At 39.7% G+C, this 25,994-nt stretch overlaps 1 protein-coding gene across 2 annotated transcripts in view; it reads right to left on the bottom strand.

Annotated features, from left to right (window-relative positions):
• Positions 1-25,353, bottom strand: part of sipa1l3 (signal-induced proliferation-associated 1 like 3) — a 61,629-nt gene extending 36,276 nt beyond the window's left edge. For both annotated transcript variants that reach the window (XM_087794958.1, XM_087794959.1), the window contains exon 1: positions 25,220-25,353. The gene's annotated coding sequence lies outside the window, so the exon portion shown is untranslated. The remainder of the gene's footprint in view (positions 1-25,219) is intronic.
• Positions 25,354-25,994: the final 641 nt, after the last annotated feature.

Genomic DNA, 25,994 nt, shown 5'->3' with positions numbered 1-25,994 from the left:
TCAAATGTGTACAATCAATTTACAGCATTTATAGACCATAACCCTTTTGAGTCAATAATGATCCAAGTTGTTGTTGGCAGTGAGAAAGTGAAACATACATGAAGAATACGTGTTCATCGACAGAAGGCAAAAGTACCTGGAACGCTGAACACGGGTAGCGTCGACAGCTTCAGGTTAAACCGGTGGCAGAGTGAAACCAAAGTGGAGCCAAAAGCTGCTCAACAAACAGACGGAACGGCAAACAAGGCATCGCCTGCGCATCTAAATTACATACTTAAATGTCACCCCAGAATTATCCATTATAAAAGGTCTTTGAAGACCACAACAAACAGACTTAACGTCAGTGAAGCTCACTGAGCTTTCAGGGGTTTAACATGTTCGCTGATTCAAAGCATATTCCTCAAGTACGCCATGAAACAACAGCACGTCTGGATTCCACAAATACCTAACTTACAGTAAATGCTATGAAAAGCAGAATGCAGTTCTTTTTTATTTGTCTCAGTAGAATTCAGGGTGGACCCTCAATCTTTGTATGAAAAACACTAGACTTTGAATTAAAAAAAAAGACTTTACAATGTTTTCAGAACAGTCTAAAATATTTCTGTCTCATTTTTTTCAATGTTATTTCAGCATTTAATGTTTTAAAACGCACTCACTGTCACTAGAGTGAGCCATGAGGATGAATGTGAAAGCAGCAGTGTGTGTTTCTGGCTCTGCAGTGGAAGGTAGAATGAAAGCGTCGACCCCCCTGCAGGAAGGGCCGGGCTTCCCCATTCATGCCTTCTACACCGGGGGTTCCAGAATGTCACACTTTCTTTCACGACCTCTTCCGCAGTGTTTCCTTTTTTTCTCAGCTAATTCTTTACCTTCTCCAAACAAGTGGAAATGAGCAAAGGATCTGAGTTTGAAGACGAGAAAGCCTGGTTGAACGACACGTGCCACTGACTCTCACAGGGAATGTCTTCATTTAGATTCAACAAGGAAGTGTCCCAGGAGGGCACCGCAAACCTGAAGAAGCACATACAAAGGCTCATACCAAACATCATTTAAATCTTTGAATAGATGTTTGATATTTGTTTGGTATCCTTTGATATAAAGATTTTGATCTTTATGATCCATTTGAAAAAAGATCACTAAAGTTGTATTGATCCATAAATCACAAATTGAAGTAGGAATCATGCATTTTTGCATTTAATTCCACATACAAATTAAAAAGATAATTTTTCACAAAATTATGTATGTAAAAAAGTGCAAACATTCACAGTTATTTTTATCATTTTTACGTTGCAATTATACTTTCGGCCGTTAGACAGCAGTCTCCAAATATTCTGCGGCTGAAGGAACGATGAAATTCCGCAAGATCCTGGGGATTACTGGGGACTAGAGGATACAGTCGACTGAAGCAGCTTTTAAAGCTTTGCCTTTTCAAACAAAGTTACAACTTTGTCAAGAGTCATGTGGCCAAAAAGTACTCAATACTACAAATATATTGTTGTTCCTATAGAACAGCAATAAATCGTATTGTTGCCCCTGTATCGTAAAACCAGATTCTTTATACATCCATACTTAACATCTAACAAAATGAACTAAAACAAGTTGGATAAGTTTAACTCCACACAATAATTAAAATGTTATCACTAAAATAAACAGGAATGAATCATTCTTAAATACTGATCAGACATCAGCACTGTGCCTCACTGAAACCGAGCGCGTGTTTAAAGAGGTGTCAAGCTACAGTTGTTTTATTATTTGCTGGTCGCCATGGTAATGTGAAGGTGCAGCAGCAAATGGCTGTGAGGTGGGCGGCGGGACGCAGGCACGATCAGGCCATACGACCTGACAGAGGAGCGGTAAATAATGAGGCGCGCTGTGGAATTTACATGAGCGATGCCCTCGGTTATCCGTGAGAGTCGCATCCCTGTGCCCACACACATCCAAGGCACTCACCGATCTTTGCTAATCTTTGCTAAAAAAAAATCCTTAAAATCCACTGCAGATTACAGAGGTCTTTAAAAGTTTAATGTCCCTCCTCTCCTAGGTCTTGCATGCCTGGATAAGGACTTCACAGAACCTTGTTTCGATACAAGAGTGCACGTGTTAGCAGTCTCCGTGCACCTGTTGTTTCCGGAGCTTTATCCGATTTACGGGTGACTTCCACCTCAGGATACATGGAAAGAAAATTAGGCTAACAGATGTCAAAGGGCCCAAATGTGAACCCGGTGACAGAGTCGGTGGATTACGGAACAGGGCCAGAAGACAAACTTAAAGGTTCACTTGAGGTTTTCAGAGTCAAACTGCCTGACCTTTCACATCACGGATGTAAAACCATTCACAGGATAAAATAGACTGTGGTTCTTATGTCGTGGCTTCAATACAAGATGGACTTCACAGAAGGGCCTTGGATATTTTGAGGTGCATCATTTTGGAGTACGAAACAATGAGGGTGAGTAGAAAATGAGCAAATTTTGAATTTGGGGTAAACTAATAACCCTTTGAACAAAATCTAGAATCTGACATTTCTGCCTCATAGTCTCTCCTTGAGCTTTTTTTTTTATTATTATTTTCCACATTCTCACACAGTTTATACTTACATCATCCTAACAACATTACATTTCAACAAGTGGATTGACAAGGTTTAAACCAAAAACATTATGCTTTGCCGCCCAGCCAACCTATCACACCTGTCTATCAGTTTTGTTTACTTAGATACCAAAATATACGTTGAATTTTGATACATTATTGTAGCGACAAATCCGCTGTCATTTAAAAGATCAGTGTACACAATCTCTACAGTTCGCCGTACACATGACCAAAGGTATCAAATCCATCGGTCTGTTTGTGCGACTCACATTACAAAGTTTAACACAACATTCTTCTGCCCCATAAAGGTATTGGTCACGGCATCAGATCTTAGACGACTGGCGTCTGGATATTATTTCAGCTGCTTTTACCTACAGTGGATGTTTACAGAACAACACATTCCACAGACACATTCTGAGACTCACACACGCGGCGCAGACACAACAAAACCAGCTTTTTGTTTGTTTGGACGAGGTAAGCTTGTTGTAACACAAGAGAAGTGGTGATAGTCAAACAAAGAGAGCTTCACCTCCGTGTTCCTCGGGAACAAACTCACTGCTCCAAATGTAAAATGAAGCTACAAACATATGATAAATATCGAGCACTGAACACAAAGAGCATATGAATAACGTCAGAAACAGAGAAGTCACTGTGAGAGTTAGACCCCCAGCCAAGTTCTCAGCTCTGGCTTGCATACGAGTGTGGTGAGCCTTCCTGTGTGTGTATATGTGTGTGTTTTGTGTAGAAGTAACGATGGGTCTTCAGGGTGACTTGAACCATCAAAGCTACCACAGAAGTGTCTACTCAAATAGGGTCAGCACACTCCCCATCCCATGACCAGAAAAACACAAATACAGACAGAAAAAGCGAGGTAGACTACTACCCAAATATTCACCAGCTGCAGACCTAAATGAGCCGTTACGTGGTTGTTTATTCACTAGTACTTAGTCTCGCTGAAATATTCACCAGTGTTCAAAAGGAATGACAATAACTCAAACGGAGCTGCCAAGAATTAATTTGCTTCCTCATTCACCATCACTGCCACCTGACCTGGTGACATATCACTGAGAAATTCAGATTTATGCCGGTTCATTTGCTCACCTGTCAAGACGCGATAGCTCAGAGGAAAGGCTGCCTCAACAGTAAGCATCCATCTTCCCACATGTGTTTCATATTCTATTTGTTATGACTCCACTGAGGGAGCATTCAGATGAACAGAAGTTGAGCATTATATGGTGACATTTGGGGTTTTCTCTAACAAATGGAGGACATGCCAAGCACTTCCTAAAGGAAACTTCTCAGTTAATAAAGTATCATCTACCATTTAATCTATCTATCTCTCCATGTATCTTTAAGTAAGTAAGTAAGTAAACTATATATATAGAGCGCTTTTGCAGACCAGGGTCACAAAGCGCTTAAACAATCAAAAACAATACTCAATAAAAGATATACTTAAAAGGTCACCGAAAACACAGAGAACAACATTGGAGTTCCAGAAATCCATGCATCCATCTACAGTATATACACGTCTATCTATTTATCCATGTATCATCCATCCATCCATCTATCTAGCTACTTTTGTACGAGGAGTCCTGTGTAACCAACATCTCAATGACTCAGGCAGGAAAGTAGTAACTAAATCATTAACACTACTTCAATAAATCTATATTCTGTTGCTGCCGGAAAGCTGATCTCTTGGTTAATCAACTGTAGTTGAAACACTGCAGTCTTCACTACATGATGTGAAACATGTCTATTTGGTAGTGTTACATTTTTTAAATACACTATATTAAAAAGTAAATTAATCTCACTTATTTCGGGAGTTAAAATTGTCAATCTCACAATTTGGAATTTTGTCTTTTTTTCTGTTATTGTAAAACAACTTTATTAAAAATAGTTGCGGAAGTGTGAAGAAGTCAAGTTTATTAACATTTTCAACGTGATAGCATGATAATTATCCTATCAAACAATAACAAAAAACAGCCCTCAGTATGAGGATAGGGTAAATGTTTAATGATAAGTAAGTAAATGAAAACAAAAAAGGTTGCTGGAAAGTATCAAATAATTAATGCCTGGCACTCCACTGCAACTATCATGTACCAGTACAAGTCAGAGCCTATATAGGAAAGAGGCTGGAGGCGTTCAGATCCAAAACCTGTTTTAAAGCTTTTTTTTTAACACCTAATAAATGCTCCTTTTGACTCTTTCAAAGTAGAGCGAAGGAAGGTAAATACACTACCTCAAACCATGCTTTGTTTAATTATTTGACTGTAATAAAAATGTGATACCTACACGCACAAGGACAGCGATATGAAAATCTGACAGTCACGTCTACGCCATGGCAGGTCTGTTCTTGTAACTGGATCAGGGCAGTGACAGATTAATGAGACTAAATGATTATGAGGCTTCAGGAAGATGAGGTCTCCAGATGAAAGCAGAGGAAATGTGTCTAGCATGTGGGGGAGAGTTTCATTTGTCCTGCTGAAGCTCCCCCTCAACCCCCCGCCCACCTCACCAAAAAGTTCCGGAATGAAAAAGCTGTGATCAAACCATTGCGAAAGAATGTAAAAAAAGAGTATCGTCATATGATGTTACTGTTAATGTGGAATTTGTTAAAATAATCTCCACAGACGGAGAACAGACATGCAGGCTGTGTGGATCAGAAGGGTCAGATATTTTCATGCGCCGCTCCGATAGCACATCTTTCAATCAGTGCAGGCTCACAATGTTATGGCCTGGAGCTCTAACGCGCCTTGAATAGAACAAAATGGCATGACAATCTGTCAAATTAATGTCTGCTCAGTGCATTTAACCGGACTGATAGATGAGAATGTTAATGTGGGATAGATCCTGTAAGGAAGAAGAGGCTGGTCAAGTGATATGCATGCGGATTCGGGATCGGGCCAATGACTTTGGTCTTTTGTTCTTTCATTAAAACAGGTTTAACAAACACAGTGATGACATCATTTCCTGCTTTCAGCATTCCTAGCATGTCATATGTCAAGTTCACTGCAACACCATATTAACTGTGCACTGTTAATGACAGATGCAACAATAATAACACAACTGAACAGGGGTTGTTCTAACTGGTGCCTTTGGAACGGTTAAACAATGAAAAACAACTTTTTATTTCTTTTTACAGTTTAGTTTTGTGATGGACAGAAAGTCCGCTTCATAAATGCCTAAGAACGCTTTGTGATTTTACAAATTTTGAAATAAATATTTTCACTGGGGAAAGTGAAAAAAAGCACTGAAATCTCAGTCACTATGGTACTGTGGCAATCAATTATTAGAAGAATTTAATTTGTGTCAACATTACATCCGTTTCCTCATTCTTTTTACTTAGTTTTAAAAAAAAAGAAAAAGCCTGTTTGAAGATAGTGTTTGGCAACCAGCAGTAACTGTAGAACATATTGTCCTGCCTAGAGCAGCATTGAAACTCTATTGAAACAAAGTGACTTTGTATTAGATATCCATAAACCTACTGGTTTGGTTTCATCAAGATAGAATCTTGGAGTGAATCATCCAAACCACATGCTTTTTTGGAGGATGTGGCAGTTGTGATGTCATTGAATTTTAAGTCTCTTCGAAAAAAGCAGCCCATTGACGAAGATCAGTTTACCCGAGAGACGCTACTTTGTGGAGAACAAAAGCATGTCTAAACTACCAAAGGTCGTTGTTGACACTCTATAAAAAGACGCTCCTTCCAATATAAATATTAATGTAACCCTTAGCAAACCTTGAATACTTGGCCAGAGTATCAGTGTCAGAGTGTGGCTTTGACTTCAGTCTGATAACATCGGTGCTACTGCCTCTTCTGAAGCCTGTAAAACAACTGAATCCTGTGGGGTTTTCTATTCAAGCCCTACTCTGTAACTGAATACTCTGGTGTTGCTGGATTGACCCACACAAAGTGTGGGAAAACCATGTTCCATTAGAGTGTAAATCTATATCATCCGATTAACTGAAGGAGTGGGACAACCTTGGATACATTAGTCGCCCCAAGTGACTACTTGACTTTTGAATTACAAGCCAAGAGTCACATATTATCAATAAATTGGTAAACATTACAGTGTGTAAACTTGTCATATCCTTACAGTGTGCATTTACCAGTCAGTACAAATAGACTTTATAAGCATTTGTTCAATATTGTTCCAATGTGCAGATGACTGGTACTTCAAATAACTCGGAGATCAAGATCGATTCAGTGATCTGGCACCTTTAAAAAACCCAACAACGATATCTTTACCTAAGCGTTAAATAAGCACTGAAGTGACCAAACTGGGCATTTTAAATACAGTCTATAGAAAATAGCCAATTGGGAAAGAATGTTAATTTCATCGAAACATTCGCTCTGTGAAAGTAAAAAGCACCACAGACATCACACAATTATATCGATATTTTACAAAATAGAAATACATATTGTTCTTCTTAATTCATTTGAAATTTAAAAAAACAATGTTTATTGTGTTTTGCTGTGAACACTGGCAAAAGTTTTTTCTTACGAATGTTTTTTCCTATATAGGGCAACTTCAGAATTACTTTGGGAAAATAACACAATACTCAACATTTGATTTCATTAAAAAAAACTTTCTGACTGCGTTCTCTAATCAAATAGAGCAAAGTCAAAAAGATCAAGGTATACAAGAAATTTCATAATTAATGTTTTCACAAATCCACCTTCTCTCCTCGCCCTCCCCCGTGTTGCCCTGACATGACACCGAGGCCCTTGAGTCCACCACAGGCGGGAGGCAACAGCTGGCTGAGAGCAGCGAGGAGGAAATAAAAAACACATCTACCACTCCCTTATTAGACCCGACATCTCCCACCACTGTGGAGAGCCTTTTACACCGACTTTTTAAACATTTTAACTTTCCATCCTCGAGTCAATCTGAGGTCAAAGGGAGTTTTTTTGCTTTTACACAACAACACATTAAGTCATGAAGACAAGGAAGAACAAGAAACCCTTCAGTAAAAACAAGTCGGGGAGTCCCGATAACACGAGTACCTATAATATATCTAGTGAAGCAGAGAGAGATCTGCCTTGACTTGCAAACGCACCCGAAGCCCTGAATTTAAGCATTAAGATAATGAGTGTTCACCAAGTCAGTAAGATTAAAAAGCACTTCGGGTCATGATGTTAACTCCCAATAACCCATCTTCACATTTTAGAATACGTTGCAATAACATGAACTGTAGTCAAGCTTATTACATTTAATCTTTAAATCTTGTTATAATCCGACTGATGAGACAATAACCAAATCAAACAACAACGTGCTGACTGGCTAAAAAGAGTGAAAGCGACTTCCTTGCGTCGTGCGAGACTGTGCCTCCCCTGGGACTGTCTAGTTTCTGGAACCGTTTCATGTAAACACGTTCAAACAGCACGGACCCACAACCCCAAACAAAGCCCTGGCTTGCTGAACGCCGGGCAAAACAGGATATTCGACTTCATCACGTCAGCGGAGGACGACGGAGAGAAAAGTGAGCCGTGGAGTTTCACTACACCGTGAGTCACCGTGGACCTAAATAAACAGAGCTGACTTATTTGTTTTCTTCTTTTTTTGACATATGCACTAAGGGCAAAGCAGGACCAGGTCAACAGAAAATAGCGGGATGGAAAAGAAACAGATAGTGTGGAAAGCTTTGATCAAAATAAAACGTCTGGAGGTTGTTTTTACTGAAGAGTGATTCTTAATCCAAAGGGTTATATTTATATGTTTATCTTTAACTTAAAAGAATGTGACTGAAACTTACTAATAAATACATAAACGTAAATAGAAAATGTAGTTGCTCGTTTTTTTTTTCAGTGTATTTCTGGTTTATCTTTAGATCTATTTTTTTAATCACTATTATTATAATTATATTTTTATGTTTAATATTGTAGTTAAAAATATATATATACTCAAGGTCACACTTACTGTAACTTGGTTTCCTTGCCGATTTTTCCTAAACAGAAACAATATTAACAAGATCTCTGAAAAGTTATGAACCCGTTTACGTCAAAGTTTTATTGAAGAGTTGCTTTGTAAGAAAGAGAGACGCTCAAAACATTGTGGTTTAGTATCTAAAATAACTTTAAGTTAAATACCAAGAATAGTCTTGACGCTTTTGTCTGCACACAAGAATTCACTGGTCACGCCTAAAAGCAACATTTGTTTTTAATGTACACAATTCAAAACATACCATTTCATTGGCAGTGCTTACAATCTACAGACTATACTATAATCTAGTATCTAGTCTATAATCTATCAGTCTGGATGTCATATCTTGGTGAAAGGGGCACGAAGGAGTCAGTAGCATGTGGAGTCGTGAGCTGGCGACGGTGGGGGTGGAACCGCTCGCTTCAAAGCTCCTGTGGAAGGTCTTGTTAATGAGATAAGCCGTCGCTTTACCACATGTGCTGCAGAAATGTTCACACAGACCTAGTCGGCGAGCGGTGAAAACTGAAGTGCAGGAACAGAGGAGAGCCGACTGTGACCATGAGCCGGCTGTGTCCAAGATGTTAGCTGTATGTGACAACAGCGGGTCGACCATCGACATGGCAACAGCACAAACGCACAGCAACATTAAGGCTTCTTATAAAAGCCAGTGCTGCAGGCGCCCACTCGCCACTTACTGCCGAGGTTTTTAGCTCGGGAGCTTTTTTTAACCTCAGACCTGGAGAACATGGGGAACAGGTGTCACACACACACACACACACACACACACACACTATGTGACAAATGGCGAAGGTATAATGTCTGAATTCATGCTCCACCAGCACCAAGAAAAGCCAGCCTGCCTGCCCGGAAGATCCTTCTCATGCCAAGTCACTGCCTCCCCGCAGTGGCACGGCACTCAAAGAATCAAATATTGACCGAGGACAGGATCTGAACCGAGCTCCTTCACTTCACCACATATACTTTGACTGCTAAAAATAATTCAATAAAGAGCAGGTCCCATTGGTGCCTGCTTCATTTACCCAAGAGAGCTACTGAGCAGGATGACTGTGCTACGTTCAGGGTCAAATATGAATTTAAGAATAATGGTGACTCATGAGATTTTTTTTTTTTAGGTAAACAGGAAACAAGCTTGCAAACTAGCTGTGCATGATGGTTATTTATTATTAAGCATGTGAGATGGTTGCCACTATTGAACCCAATGTTGTGTTAAGGTAAAAAGAGTGTACTTTTTTGGTGGCATTTTAGTTTCATTCCAAAGAAGTCAATATTTCGGATTCCAGAAAATACATGCTATCATTTTAAACTGCTAGCTAATATGTGTATAAACCGTCTTATTAGTCAATTATTGGTTACATTAGAAAGTACGCATTAACACTTGAGTTGGAAGATATTTGTGTATTTGGAAATATTGAGTTCCTTTATCCACAGTTTAACTGTAATAACAATCCACAATAGGCGTTATAGATTCTTGGCTTCTACAGAGCAATTCCTTATGGTTGTTTTCATGTCAGAGGTGTCACAATCTATCACATAAGGAGCCAAAATCTTTTAACTGTCCAAGTTGCAAGCAGAGTAAATGGATACTTTCCAGACTTCTCTCCATCACAAAACACTTGCATCAAATCCTTTCCTTTTAAAGTGTTGACATTGATAATCTCTGTTCATTTTCTTATCTTAAAACACTGGCATTTTAATAGGTAACATTTGATTTGAGACAGCTTTTAAGCAGGTTACATAAAATCAGTTGGATGGTCGGATTTGGTCTCGAGGCCATGACTTTTTGTTTTTGAGTTGGACTATACAATTAAAAATAAGTTAAGCTTTAAACCAGACCAGAATAAAAAGCACATTACAAAGCGCACGCTTATTAATCTGTGATGTATTAATGCATAAAAAACGATAACTACTGGACTGAAAACATCTCAGAACTTGGCAGTGTCCAAACTATTAAGGCCTGAACGAATGAACCACATTCGAACAAGTGATCACCAGGAAGCTTAAGGGTTTTGACAGAAAGGTGTCACTCGGAGCTGAGATGGAAAATCCGTCCTCCTCGCTGAGCCATCTGTTTAGACGGACACAGTGCGGCGGGCCGAGCGAGGCCAAGCCATGATTAATAGCCCCTTCAGCGAGCCAGCTCCTCCGGAGATGAGGAAGGTTAGATTAGATTTATATCAGTCCCTCTACTTGGGCAAGGCACGCCGGGGCGATCGACGCAATATTGTTGTAAGAACAGCCTCGGCGAGGAGGTGTGGTGAGATCGCACATTAGCTGCGATGTGTTAAATTGCTACTGTGGGAAATGAAACAAAAAGGTAATGAGTGCTTGTAACGTCCTGAAGCTAATGAACGTCGTCAACAACGTTTATCATTATTTTGGCGTCTGCACCGGGACACACACTGCAAGTGATTTAGTGTCAAGCATGTTTGTTGTATGATCCATATTTCATATCCTTTGTTTTGTGTGACATTGTTATCTAATCTAAGACTTGATGAGAAATTGACAACAGCCACAGTTGACTTGTGTTTTCAAGCTAAAGGAAAAATCTGGGATGAACTTTGTTCGTATTTGTATGGAGTTTTGCGAGTGTTGTGCTTCTAAGAACTAATAACACGCTCGTACATTATTGGCATGATGATAATTTACAGTATTTTAAAAGGAATGCAACAATTATTTGGTCGAAATGTAACCTTTAAGTACAAACCCCTCCATTTATGTTCCGCGATCAGATTAAATAAACTGCTGTGACTAAGAAGCTTAGACTTGGCGTGAATTTAGAAGAAGCGCAGATTGTATCATTACTTGTGCCTTGTCGGTGTGTTTTTTTTTCCTGCTGGTTTCCTGTTATCGGAATTTAACAGCAAGTTAGTCAAACATCCCATTTTTCACTCCCTGCAACCATGCAGAGGATTAAAAGCAGATTTCTCTCTGTAAGAATTACGTTCACTTTTGTTAATAATAAATCTCCTGGTCTTCATCCAGGAACTAAAGCATGCAAATGAAGGGTGATAATTCATGAATGAGAGTTTGGGGAACGAGCATGTGAATCTGGTGCTTGCGTGGAAAGCGACATCTGCAAAAGAACATGCTCGTGTAAAGGTTAAATAAAAGACTGTGTTGCGATGAAGCTGACCCCAATTCCACCATGACTGTGCTCAGTAGCGAAGAGCATGAGCGGGAGAGAGGGGGGGAAGGAGGGAGCGCTCCAGACATAAAACTAGTGTGACAGTGCCACTGCTCAAACAACACCCCCCCTCCTCTGAATCACCCTTTTCTAGTTTCCTGCTCCTCCTCCACCTTTCAACTTCCACACTCAAATTCTAATATTGCAGATGGTTTCTCGAAGTTTGGTGATAGACGACTGTGGATTTGGCAACAGCGTTGTTTGTGGCGGCACTCATTAATGACAGAGTCAGCGTTTCTGTGCGCCTCTAAAGCGTGCATGTGAAAAACCCCCAGAAGAGTCGGCTGCTCATGAAGAATCCAAAGAATGTGATGTTGTGACCCCAATTTCATAAGAGGTGGAGTCTTGATTTGAGGAGCAGACAGACGCATACTTTGAGTTTATAACAAGTTGTTATTAAGCGCCTAAATGTGTGTTTTTGTAGTCAACAAAATAATTCCCTCACTTGTGCTCTCCGGTTCATTACGATGACAGATCCATTACAGTCCATTAAAGACTAATACAGTTCGTTGAGGTCCGGTGGAAATCAGTAATAGGAGACAGTCTATCTCTTGGGGATCAGTGAAGCTTACAGTGCAAATGCTTAGCAACAACACTTGAACTAAGAAAGAGAGAACTGGTGTACAGTTGCCGCTCAATAAACGATTGTAACCTCAAAGAGAACTTTAACAGATAAACAACCACAAAATAAGACAGCTTTTATTATGCTTCATAAACCACAACACCGACAAAACTTTTAGAAAGAGGTATTGACACATATTTTGTTTGACTCCTTAGGACTGAAGTGAATGTTAAAATAACGTGGTTCACTCGTGTTACCACTTAACTATCGACTGTTTAAATACAGGGCTAGAGTTGCTATGAATTGAAAAACACTGACAACATATACCTCTGCCGAGGAGCTCAATTCACAGGGGTCTCACAAAAAAGCCACCACAGCACCGCTGGACTGGGTGGTTTTTTCAAAGCTCTAATGGTTCAACCATAATAAACATTTTATTCAAAAACGATATGTTTTGATTTTATTTATTTTTAGTGTCTTGACTTCATTTTGTATATGAATATGTCATGTCATGTATATGTCATTTTTTTTGGTTGTTCGCTAGTTCTTGGGAGGTGGGTGCATTAGCAGCATTTAGAAAAAATACAAGTGAATGTCAAAACCTTCAAAGCCATCCTTAATCCAAATTAAATTACAAAACAATAAAAAAAAGTACACACTTAAACTTAGCCCATTACTTTCCAATCCTGAAAATGTGATAAAATCAATGCTTCCAGTAAAGCGTAAATGTCAAGATCACTTAGAAATCTTTCTTTAAAGGCAACAAAGCATTAGCAGTTGTAAAACATTGAAATCTTTCATTTCTGGGTGTAACACGCCAACATAAATATGTTAATGATGTCGAATAAAAACACAACTTTAGAACTTGAAGGAAAACTAATGTAGCCTAATCTGGTTTGATCCTGAAATGATTGCTTTGACAGATCTAAAGAAAAGAAAGTGATGGTTGTCTCGTCTTTATGTCGCTCATCAACATTAAAACGTGGTAAACCGTCAACTGAAGATCACAAAAACCCAGACAACTAGATTGGTTCAGACCTTAATGATCAAAAACGTGCAACACATGCTGACTGACGCAGTTCGTAACTTGGTCGTGAATAATTTGATAACATTCACCGGGAATAAGACGCAGCTGCGAGCGACAAACTATCGGCTCACTCTGGGAACAGGATTGAAAGCGCTAAGCTCACCGTTTTGGCAGAGACCCTGAGATGGTGTGCTAAGTGGGTTAAAGCGCACCCCGAGTCTCATAATCGCTTTGGCTTCTCCCTCCTCCTCCCACTGTCTGCCAGCACCAGCTGTAGGGAGCGATTTCAAGTCCTGCTGAATATCTGGAGATGTTGGTGCAGAGGCTGCGGAGTCGCATTGGAAAAGGCTTACACCCCAAATATGCTACAAAATAATCTGGACAGACACTGTAGCAACGCATCGGAATCACTTTCAAAAGACACCCTCGTGTGAATCTTTTTCGCCGCTTCTTCACCCACACCTACGACAATGCCTGAGCGTTCTCTTAAGCCGCCCGACTTCATGTCGACTTGAATGTTTGTCAGAGTTTACACGATTTCAGTCCGAGACTCGCACGTACACATTGTTCCCCAGACACAGTGGTAACATGAAGCTTTGGTGAAACCGTGATGGTGTAGCGTTGCAAGCCGCGCTCTGTCTGAACACATTTTCCAAGCCCCGGAGAGACCAGCCGGTGTTTGCCAGCGGGACTTTGACTAGTCAGAGCAAACAAAGTACAGTAGGTTCATTGAAACGGGCCAGAAACAAAGGGTGTTATAAAGAGCTGTACAAACTAATGCTGTGAGAAAGTAGAGTGAGAAAGTGAGCGTCTGACCTTAAACACAGCTTACATTGATCGACAGCCTTAATGAGCGAGAACTTTTATTCCATTTTTATGTGTTTCTACCTGCTACAAATCTGATTATTAAATTAGGTTGGAGGTTAAAGAACCAGTTCTGAGTGAGATCACTTTTCGTCGTACTCGGGTGAGTCATGTGCTTCTGAGATATCACCAAACAGAACAAAGCAGCACGGATGTTTTGTTATCTTTTTACATTTTCAATCAGTTACAGTGTTTTCTCTAAATCAAAACATTCTTGAATATACACAACATCAAAAGCCTTCGAGTAATGGGTTCCCCCTTGGGCTAAACATAATCATTTGTCCTTTTAAAAATACTTTTGACAAAAGCAAGGTGCCGCTCTCACTCCTTCTTCACACAAAGAACAGTCGAGTTTGTTTTGAAGCCGCGATCGCTGCCGACCGTTAAGAGGAAACAGAGCTAAGTGGTTAAGTTCAATGGGCTCTTTGCCTTCTACTTATAGGTCAACTGATGGTTCAATAGCAGAAGCAATAACTTATGAACCGTCCACAGTTTTTAACCTTGACACATCAACCACAAAGGGAAGGAAAAGGGGTGGAGCTTAGAGAAAGAAGTTAAGCTTTTAAAGAATCCAGTCTTTGGCAACGACTTTCCTGCAACAGAGAAGTTGTAGCCACCAGCAACCATTTAACATAAACAAGTTGTCGATGATACAAATGTAAAAAAATGTTAACTTAACCTTTTATGGGCTTTTTTTTTCAATAATAGTAGTACACATTGTCAGTGATATGTTTACTGCATCATTTTACTTTGGTGCTTAAAAGTCAGGTATTAATATTTATACCATTTTTTAATGCATGTTTGGGAAAAAACCTTCATTAGAGGAAATGAGACAATCCCCTTATTTATGTTGCTTTTGTTATTACCATTTAAGTAATTTGAGCCAATACTGATTATGGCATTTTTCTTGCCTGATATTAAGACCAAGTTTAAAAGGGGCTTTCCAGTCTTTACAAATGTATGTGGTTGTTTAAGAGCAGAGGTGTCAAACTCAATCACACAAGGGGCCAAACATCCTTTAGCCAAACAAAATGTATATTAATAGGAAGTAAATGTGACTATTATATTGTAGGAATGACTCTTTTTTATTGTTGAAAGCTCAATACATTTTAATTATTTCAATGTTCGTTGAACTAAAAAAGCAAATTATTTACCTACAACATTAGTTTTACCTCTATTGGACGTATCTACTAATCAATAATCTCTGTTTTTTAGCATCTTTATTATCTACTTTGATGTTAGCAAACCATATCGAGGGCCACATAAAGTAACGTGGCGTGCCAGATGTGGCCCACGAGCCTTGAGCTAGTTCTGGAGAATATTAAAGGAGTATATATTGAGCCATGAGTCATTGATCTCGGTTCACAAACAACCCAAAGCAATCCCATTGAAAGTCCGAGCAAGTGAGGAGTGCTGTTACAACAAGCTTAATCCATCAAGCAGCCCTCTCTCTTTCTCCCTGTGTTGGTTTTAGGACTTGTCCAGGGAGTGGCTCCGCAGCCCGACTTGCACTCACGCATGCATGTGCAACCACACAAAGCTGCACATGTGCGCACAAAGGCGCACACTGGCCTACTTGTGTTCCAGGCTCATTCAGCACTGCTTTGACTAATGACTTGTGCTTTAAGGAAAAAGGGAGGGAAAGGTGGAACGAGAGAAAGAGGAGAAACAGACAGGATACTTTAGAAAAAATACATAACAAACACCAGAGCCCAGAGCCTTTTCTGTGGGGTTGTCGGCATTCCTGTCACACTCAGACGTGGGAACCGCAAGAGAAACACACACTTCCACCGGCAACAGGAGAGTGTGTGTGTGTTACTGCGGGTGCGTGTGTGTGCTGCTTCATCTGCAGTAGCAAAGGTGGGAATGTGTTAAGTAGACGCACTCGTGTGCGTTTGTGCTGAGAGAAGAAAAAGAATCGGTGTGTGTGAGAGAGAAAGAATACGACGGTGGGGTTGACTAAGTGGGGAGGAGGGTGAGGCTGTGCGGGTCAAACAACCTTCAGCCTCGGGCGGTTTGATAGTTGTGACCTTCAGAACACACAAAACACATAGTTGTAGTGCACGCAACATATTAGGCAATTTCAGCCGTTTTTATTGTAGGCCAGTCACTAAAAAATATTTTCATTCGAATATGACTTTTTTTTATCCAAAAAACACTGTTATCATTTATATTTGAAATTGTGTGTGTGTAAAATAAGTAATTCAATTTATCATTTACAATTAACATTCAAATATTTACAGCGTTTGTTCATTTTTGTGTTGTAACTACACCTCGGTCCGCTGGAGGACACAGTTGATTCCAGCATCTTTTTTGAAACCAGTTATGACTTCTTTAAAAGTCTTTAAATTGTGCAAAACCAGAGTAAAGTACTCAGGCAATACTACAAATATATCCAGTATCGCAAACCATCATATCATTGCCCCTGTATCGAGATACGCATCTCCTGATTTGCATCCCTAGTATTTGCTCAACAATAATTATAACCAACTAACTTACTTCAACATCAACACAACAACAACACATTCCTAGAAAAAACGTACCAGTCTCTTGGGACAAGGTGGAATCTTATCTACATTTTAACTTTTTTTTTTATTTTCCTTAAACATTTTGGATCTGTCAACATGTGAGCGCCAGGCGGACTTATTAATATGAGACACTGAAGGTCATGGAGGGGAACATGCACAACATGGCCAAGACTAATAATTTGGACAGTGAACGGCTGAAAGAAGAGTAAAAGCTCTCGAGCTTGAACAATAAGCCTCTTCTTTAGTCTGTCCCTCTGTCAACCCCTATTTAACCATTTTACTCCATCTGGGTTATCAGCTATCGGTTCCCTTCTCTCCCACGGTGATAACAGGCTCCCGTTGTAAGAAGAAACACCCAAACTTCTGTCACTTCCTTCTCGTCTCCTCAGGGACGAGGCAGTCGGCGCTTCAAAAACACAAACAACGAGCTAGCTTTGGACATCATCAGGGCTCTTGGTGATACATTTGACTCCTTCAAGAAACATCTTAAGACACTTTTATTCGTGCAGGCTTCTCCTTTACTCTCCGAGACTCCTGTTTATTTTATTGGGTATTGTTTTGATTGTTTAAGCACTTGTCTAGAAAAGCGCTACAAATATTACTTACTTATTGAGATTGACAAACAATATATCGGGTGAGAGGTTAGGTTAGGTAGAACTTTATTGATCCCTCAGGAGGTCTTCTTCGGGAAATAGTTTTTTTTCCAAGTAGCCACAGCAGTACAGCAATTTTTCATAAAACATAAATAATAAATAAGAACAAGAAAAAAGAGAAATAAAGAGACAGAACAAGATGGTACAATCCAAGTCTAAGATAAACAACATAGATCAAAGAAAAATAACAAAGGATACAAAGATTAACGTAGAACAGAACATGCTGATACTTTTACTTGAGAGGGGAAATTAATCAAACTTCCTTTTTAAAAACATTCCAAATTCAAAGTCATTTCAAAGCCCACATCTATCAAACATTAATATCTATTACTAGCCCCAATAAAACACACTTGGAAACGGTATTAGTGTAGAAATTGTGCCAACAGGCCTTTGATGTTTTTTCACTGAACAAATCCAAGTCTGTTACTTTTCAAATAAGGTTCAGCAGTTTTTTTTCAAAATGACACCAAGAATATAAAACAAATAAAGAAACATATCAATTATAAAATTTACGATCTTGCTCATATAAAAAAGGGAAGCTGTTTAATGACTCCAAGTCAATTGTTGTCAGACTGAGTAGGTCACAACACAACACCCTTCTGAGCTATTACTAAAAGTTTAGCGGGTTGAGGTTAGTCCATCTTAAACACCAGCCTGCCACAACACAGCGTTTTTAAGAGCTAAAACTGTGGTCACCCTGGCTTTATTCAAGTGGCCGGACTTCAGATTTAAATATTTGTATTGCGACTTCACAGAGGATATCGAGAAGCAGAGAAGTTCAAACCTCAATATAGAAGCAGTTTCTTTGGCATTACAAAAGGATATGTAAAAGTAATAATAGAACTGTCCATTTTGAAATAATTAAACTTTTCTTTTTAGTTAAAAAGTGTGTTGTTGTCATTCTTAAAGAAAAAGTCATGGAAGTACAGGAGTAAAACCAACACCTACTATGATGTAGCAACCAGGTCAGTGTGTGACACACAAAGCCGGCAAGCATGTCTTTAAAGTGCTTCACAGTCCTAAACATCATCAAAGGAACAGTGGTATTCACAGCCTTCGCTTGGGATCAAGGATTTTCTCCTTGGGTGTCTTTACTTTTGAATCCCTGTCCAACGGGATCATCTCTGGAAGTATATCATTGCTATAAAAAAGTTAAATTTATTTATATTTTTTAATTCAAATAAATATAAAACCCAACATTTAAATATAGAAATTATATAATTAAGTTAAACAAAACAATGATAGAATAGAATAGATTTAACTCAATGTTTCAACATTTGAAATGTTTAATTCAATAATTCATTAGCATCCCATACAGTAGGTTGAGAGTCCGTGGTCATCCTTGATGTAACACAAAACAATACATGGAATTTATGGATAAAACTAAAAAAAAAGATAGCTCAAAAGATGTTTTTAAAAAGAACTGTCGGTTAAAGCGTGACCTTCATCTTAATTACACCAGCAGTTAAAAATCTTCTCTCCAAAACATGCAGCACCACACAACGGATTACTACAAATGTGACCTGAATGAGAAGCTGGTGAATTGAATTTGTCACTCAGTCAAACAGAGAAGCCGATGAGAAGGTATTTGTGGAATGACTTGTGCAACGCTCACTTGGCATTACAGCAGAATGAGAGCGAGCGGAGAAGGTGGGAGAGGCCGCGAGAGTCCACTTCCCTGCGCACATACCACAAGAAGAAGCCAGAGAAAGAAATAGACTTTTGAAGAAGCGTCATAAAAATGCTCCTATTGCGACACAAGAGCCGGAAACGTCTTTAAAAGCTGACCAGTCTGACCACACACAAACACAAGGGCTGTGTGGCTTCTTTGTGTAGAACTCCCCCAAGCTATCTGCGTGGTAACAAAAGTGAAGGTCACTAAAAGCAAACAATTTAAACTTCAAAAGGTAAAAAATAGAAAATATTTTCCCACATCCGTTTATCTGAGTCAACAACCTCAACACAATGGTTAATGGCAGAAACAAAATATTGATTCATTATCAATGTAAGGTTAGGAAGGTCATTCAGCAGAGAGAAGACAATAGTGATATCACAGAAATAGCTGTGAATTATTCCATGAAACAAGCTAGTCAGAAAAGACGTGACAGAGACACAGACAACTCATATTTAAGCTGCAAAATGACTTAATAATTCCGGATTATTCAAGGAATTCTTCAAGAGGTCACGATGACTGATCTCCACGCTTCTTCTGTGATTCACCAGGTAGCGCTCAGCAAACATCCTGCGTCGTAGTTGACACTCATTTCCTGTCTGACTCTGACCTCCAAGAACCCGGAGCCAGAATGACCAATAAGGGGGGAATGTGGTATTTAAAGGAAAATATGCACGGCGGGACAACAGTGGCCTCATGCTTTAGCAGAACTCAGGAAGTAATAACATGACTTCATTTTTCGAGACTGATCTTATCTGTCTCTCAAAGTATTCCGTGTAAGTGGTGGGAATCAATTCTCCTACAAAAACCTTAATAACATGCATTATGAACGTGTTTTGCTGGTGATATAAATCTATAAATGATTATGTTTGCTAATGGCATTTTTGCTGTTTCAAAGCCATTCACAGAAATGACATGCTCAGGACAGAAAACAATTGAAATACTTAATTAAAAGAATAAACAAATAATACTCTTAGTTCAAAATGTTGGATGACCTGGTGGCGCGTCATTCAGGATTTCCTCTTTTCATAACATTTTGTCATAGACAGGCTGCACCATATGCCCTGCGGAGAGAAGAGCCACAGACTCCACCTGCCTACTGTGGCCCCGGTCCAAGTTTAGATGAAGACGAGAGCGGCAACAGTGTCACAACCTTGAATAAAGCAAGAGGTTTGATCTATGTATGATTGAAGTATGTCGACATTAAAGACAGTGAATGGTCTCCATGTTTAAGCAAGTTATAAGCTATATTAACCCCTGACCTCTGTCCTGGGTGTGAAGTTCAACATAATGTGAAAGCTCCCTATTTCAACCTTTTCGGAGTACAACCCCAACAACTGCGTCCCACGTCGAGCACAAAAAAGACCCATGATTTTTTGTATGGAAAAGGTTAGTGGCCATACTAATAGGGAATCTAACATGAAAATCCTCCTGACTTGAAACATGTTTGTAATGTTGAAGTATTCCTCTTCAAGTCCCTCATTATGGCGATGTTTTGAAGTGATTACTTTTTAAAGTTCTCCCCCGTCTGAAATTTCAGCAACCAACTTTTATCACGCCCCACTTTGTTTACACAATGAGTCCCTTAAAAGTGGAGACTTCTGGGATTGACAAACAAACATTCTTGACCAGTCACAGCAAAGTGGGCGTAGTTATGGTAAACAAGATTTAGTCTCCAGAAAAAAAAGGGGTTTTCAATGGGCGGGGCTTAAACCAATTTTCTAGTGTAAAAATGTCAATGAAAAGAGAGATTTCTACAAACAGACACATAATGATCAGTACAATAAAGGTCCAAGATCTATAACATTAGTTGCCATTTTAATTTAATTCTTAATTTACTGATTTTATTTTGAGAACAATTGCCTCTGGATTGGAATAAAGGAAGAACCTGTACACCCCTCAAACCTCCTCTGAGTATCATCATAAACCTGCTGGTCGAGGCAATCTTAACTTCCCAACAAGCTCCGGAGCATTCAACCGTATTGGATGAAGTAAAACCAAAGCATGCCTAGCTTGCTAAAAGCGCAGCGCTGGGTCACTTTGAAGTGTTTTGTGGACGGATGAGGAGGCTTTCCCTCTCGCTGGCTTCCTCGGCTACCAACGCTGACCAGTGGCGGGACCCGACCGACCGAAGAACGGCCTACTCAACATCTGTGTTTATCCTCAAGCTAAAACCAACATGCTATATTTACACTGGTCAAACATGCCCTGTGCAGGGGAACTGAGAGGGAAAAAAGATTTTTGCCTGCAGTGCATCTAGAATCACTTCCACTAATGGAAGACAGCTACTCTCGCCCTGAACTGCATGTCCAGTCTCAGAGATTTTTGGATGATTTCTGAGTCATTCACATCCTCAGGAGGAGCCCATATTAGTAAGCAACACCCACGGGGGGGGGGGGGTCTGACCTCGGATAGAGTGATGAGATGAAATGTAGGAGTCAGGACTGATAGATCAACCGTCTGCCTAGGAGATGTTTTATTGCCCCACGAGAGGCTATAAAGCTCGCTCTCATTTACAGAGACGTGTTGTGCTCCTCTTTAGTAAATCTCCTGACCCCAATGACACTGTCATGGTTGCTGACTTATGGATAAGACCCCCTCCCCAGAGGAGCGCAACACATCAATGAGAGTGTGGGCGAGGGGCCCTGCTTCATACATCTCCTGCTTCGTGCCATTTTACACTAAACAACACAAACTGTGCTTTCACTAGAAGTCTGAGAAAATACACCTGTCACTCAGGCAGATATTTTCTCTCAAACAGCACTTATCGAACCACAGAGTCGCTCAGAAAATGTTGCATAATTAAGAAACTCAGCTGGCTTGACAAACACTGAAGCCCACACAATGTTCTTGATGTCTCTGTTTTGTTCTGCATCCTGGCAAGTCAGTCCGTCCGTGAAAATCTCAGTGGCTCTATTATGCGAAGTATTTTCATGACATTAATGGAAAATTGATGAAGCCCAACAATGTGAGTCATTATATTTTATTTAAACTCTCAAGATAATATTTGATTCAGATGAAGACAACCTTATTTACTCTCTGTTAAATCATTTTTATTTACATTTTGCACTGAAGAGAAAACTATTATTTCAGAGTAATTACATTGTTCTTTTGTTGCATATGTCAAATTTAAGTGGCTATGCAATGGCTTTCAATGCAATAAAGTTGGCTGGAAACTGATTTAAAGGAAACCAAAAATATCAACGTCATGACCAAAAAGTTAATGAGAGATAGAAAATGACATTCCATTCAGGATGTTTCATGGCAGGATAAACTGTTTTATAAATCTATAACAATATAAATTGACATGTCATTCAGCAGATAACTTCGACTCTGACCCCTTGTGTGACTAAGATCACTTTATGAATGTCTCACTGGACTAGAGCGAACTGCCATAAAGTACAAACAGATTAAAAACAACCTTCTTAAAATGTCCATGGTCCACGAGGGAGTGATAGTAATACCCTTATTAGAAGTATTTCCCCCTTAATTGTTGGTTACCCAGAAAATAGAGCAGAAAGGTTTGTCTGTATTTTTAAGCCAACTTCAATTTTATTCTAAAAAACCCCACTACATCTCACTCGAACCATTGAGTGAATTAATCTGGGCTCAACAACAACTTTATTTACGAGTTGCAAGGGAGAGATTAACAGTTCATTAGGATTTAAACCGTGTCATGGTGTCAAAAGAGGGTTTGCTGCACATGAGGCACAAAAGAATGCCTAGCAGACAATATAACATTGATAAAAGCCTTGAAGTCATTAAAGTCAGATAGTAGCTGAACACATTTGTTCAAAGTTTAGGAAATTAAATATTTTCAACAAGCTCACACAGTAACTTTATTTACTGTAATAAACTCTCCACATTAACCAGCGACTATGATGTTAGAGTGCTCTGTCTTTAACTGCTCCACATTAGATCTTATACTACAGCTTCCAAAGGGACTCATCTCTAGAACTACACAGTATCATTTCACTCAAAGCATTCTTTGATCACAAGCCTTTTTGTGTGGCGTGTTTGCAAAAAATGCCAACTAATGTGTCACATCTGTGCGCCAAGAGATCCTTCAACACTAGGTTAACAGGCGAGACATCACAGATGGCCACGCTCGTGTTTAAAGATTGATACAGGAGCTCAGACATCAATGTGACCATGAGATATTCATCAGCCCTAGTAATGCCAGACTCAGTAAGGACCAAACTCTGTCCTACAATACGCCATCTTGGCAGTTGAAAGCAAAACACAATAATAACAGTTTCACCTTTAATGAATAATGATATTTAAGAAAGGAGACTACAGTGACCTGATAAGCATTGTTGGTTAAGTGAAATGCTCCGAATTAAATCTACCAATTGCCTTTATACAAAATCATAGTGTAGGTATACAGGTATATGTACACATTTCCTAGTTTATGTAGAATATTTTTAATGTCGTATTAATGAAGTACACACAAAACTCCCTCGCAAAACATCTTAGGTGAGAAAAATATTCATTGGAATCACAATTATATGATACAGTTATATGGCAAATATATTTTAAATTTATCAATTCGCACATTGTTTGCTTTGGACCCGCCGTTGCCTGGTCAAGTCCAACTAGACATGTTTATTGACATTTTCTGTCACTTTCAACACTAATTTCATGAATTTAATAATACAACGTAACTCTGCTTCATTACTGTACCGTTTTCTGGGGGCAGGAGTGGAGCGAAAGTATCATGATGTTCTAACCTAACCTAATGTTAGTCTTTGTATACTTTGTCTTTGTTATTTTTCTTTGACCTATGTTCTTTATCTTTAGACTAAGATTGTATCATCTTGTTCTTTCTCTTTATTTCACTTTGTTCTTGTTCTTATTTTATTTTTATGAATAATTGCTGTATTGCTGTGTTCTAATTGGAAAAAAAACAATTTCAATAAAGTTCTACCTAACCTAACGAGCAAGTTATGGAATTTGGAAATTCGGGGTTTAACAAAAAGGTCACGCTTAAAATATCGTACCCCATTAACTTAGTATAAAAGGAGGTTGACCAGAAATTAGTGCATTTTCACACATTAATATAACTTGCTTAATGTTGATCACAGGAAATTATACTTATATCGCCGTCTGTACAATACCTTTCAGATGATACTGTTCATCATATAAATCAGTTTAAAATGTTACACACATACCTACATAGTGTGAATGTAAGAGGTTGTGTTATGGTGTGTAATTACACACACCATAACACAACCTCTGTCGCTTTTTAAACGACGAGACCGGCGAGGATGAGCCACTAAAAACATCATCCTCGTGTTATCTCTGGTAATAACAAGAGCCATTATCTCCAGCGAGGATGCGAGGAGAGTAAACGATGCTTTGCTCCCGCACGACAGATCCATCACCGTGATGCTCGACGTGTCATTTCCTGAGGGTCGGGGGACACGCCAGCAGCATTGGGGGGATCTCTGAGACAGGAACACGACACACACCGAGGCATCATCACCTTCCTTCCTTCAGGATTCATGCTCGAGTGTAAGACACACACACACCGAGGGCTCACGTCTGCTGCTCGATGAACAGGTTGTAAATGTCCCCCCAAAAAAGATCAACACAGTAAAAACATGTTGCACATGTGTGACTAGAAAACATAACCATTCAAAAACTACTGCAAAACACAGTCTCGTACTTCAGTGTGTGGTCATAGAAAAAAACACCAAAACGCTGCTCATTCATAAAACAAATGTCGAGTCGATTTCAACTTCCGACAGCTCTGCTGGAAAAGCTAACTTAACTAGCTGGCTAGCTCTCGTACCCAAACAAGGCTACCATTGTCTTGGAACTTGTAGTTTTGTCCCTTTACCGCTGGCCTTAACCACCGGTGAGTGGCTCAGGTACGAAAACTACAAAAGTCTGCAGAGCCACACGGACATGCGCAGTAGCCACGCCAGCCACCAGGGAGGTTGTTGTAGAATCCTGGTAGTTCTAAAGTAGCCACGACACTTCAGGTGGAGGGTGGTCTTCAACAAACGTTCCCCGGCGGGTTAAAAACTGACTCGGGGAAAAACAAAATGAAGTTCAACTGACTCGAGGAAGAGAATAATCTACTTTCTGTTAGTAGAAGTTGCTCGTAGTCCGAGCTCGCGAACACTTTTTTTTTTAAAAACCTTCGAAACTGTGTGAAAACTCACACCAATGTGGCGACAGAGAAGCGTGAGGTTTTACCTTCGTTCGTAGTGACGCGCCGAGGTTTTTCTTATCCGCTCCGGTCCATGGAAGTAAGAGTCCAGACGGAGTGAGTGAAGCTCCGTGTGCGCCGACGCTTGACTGCCTGAGCGCAGACGTTGCTCAACCGAAACCTTCGCCCGCCCGACCTGCGCATGCGCGGAGCTTCCGTTGGCGCAGCCAGGGAGAGAGAGAGAGCGAGAAAGAGAGAGAGAGACGGACGCAGTGAGAGGAGAGGGTTTTCTACCTAAGTGCTGTTTTTTCCTGGAGGTAAAGAAAAAGAAAAGGGACATTTGAGCGTTAAACTCCCCAGGAATGATACATCAGACGCGCTTCCATGTATTTTTTATAAGCCAGCAAGAGTTTCACACACCATAGTGATAAATAAGTAAATAGCATAACCTAGTGGCAAGAAAGCATCATCCATCCTGACAAGAACTTCCTTAAAAAAAGTTTCTTGACTTTTCCAGCTTTATCCTCTGCTGCCTTGAGCTGCCTCACTTTAAAATTATAATTATTTGCATTCCAGCACCTCCAGCCTTACACCCCAGCTCGGGTTCTGAGGTCTACCAGAATCTACTGATGGTTCCTCACACACGGTTCAGGACCAGAGGAGAGAAATCCTTCCAGACTGTTGCTCCTAAGCTTTGGAACGATCTTCCTCTTCCTCTGTGTTTGATGATCTACTGACTCCTTCAAGAAACATCTTAAGACATTCATTTGTTCAGGCTTTTCCTTGATTTTCCGGAACTCCTGTTGTATTATCAGTTGTATC

The sequence above is a fragment of the Callionymus lyra genome, chromosome 7 (assembly GCF_982586985.1).
Source record: "Callionymus lyra chromosome 7, fCalLyr1.hap1.1, whole genome shotgun sequence".
Taxonomy (NCBI): Eukaryota; Metazoa; Chordata; class Actinopteri; order Syngnathiformes; family Callionymidae; genus Callionymus; species Callionymus lyra.
This window is presented reverse-complemented; position numbering and strand designations above follow the sequence as displayed.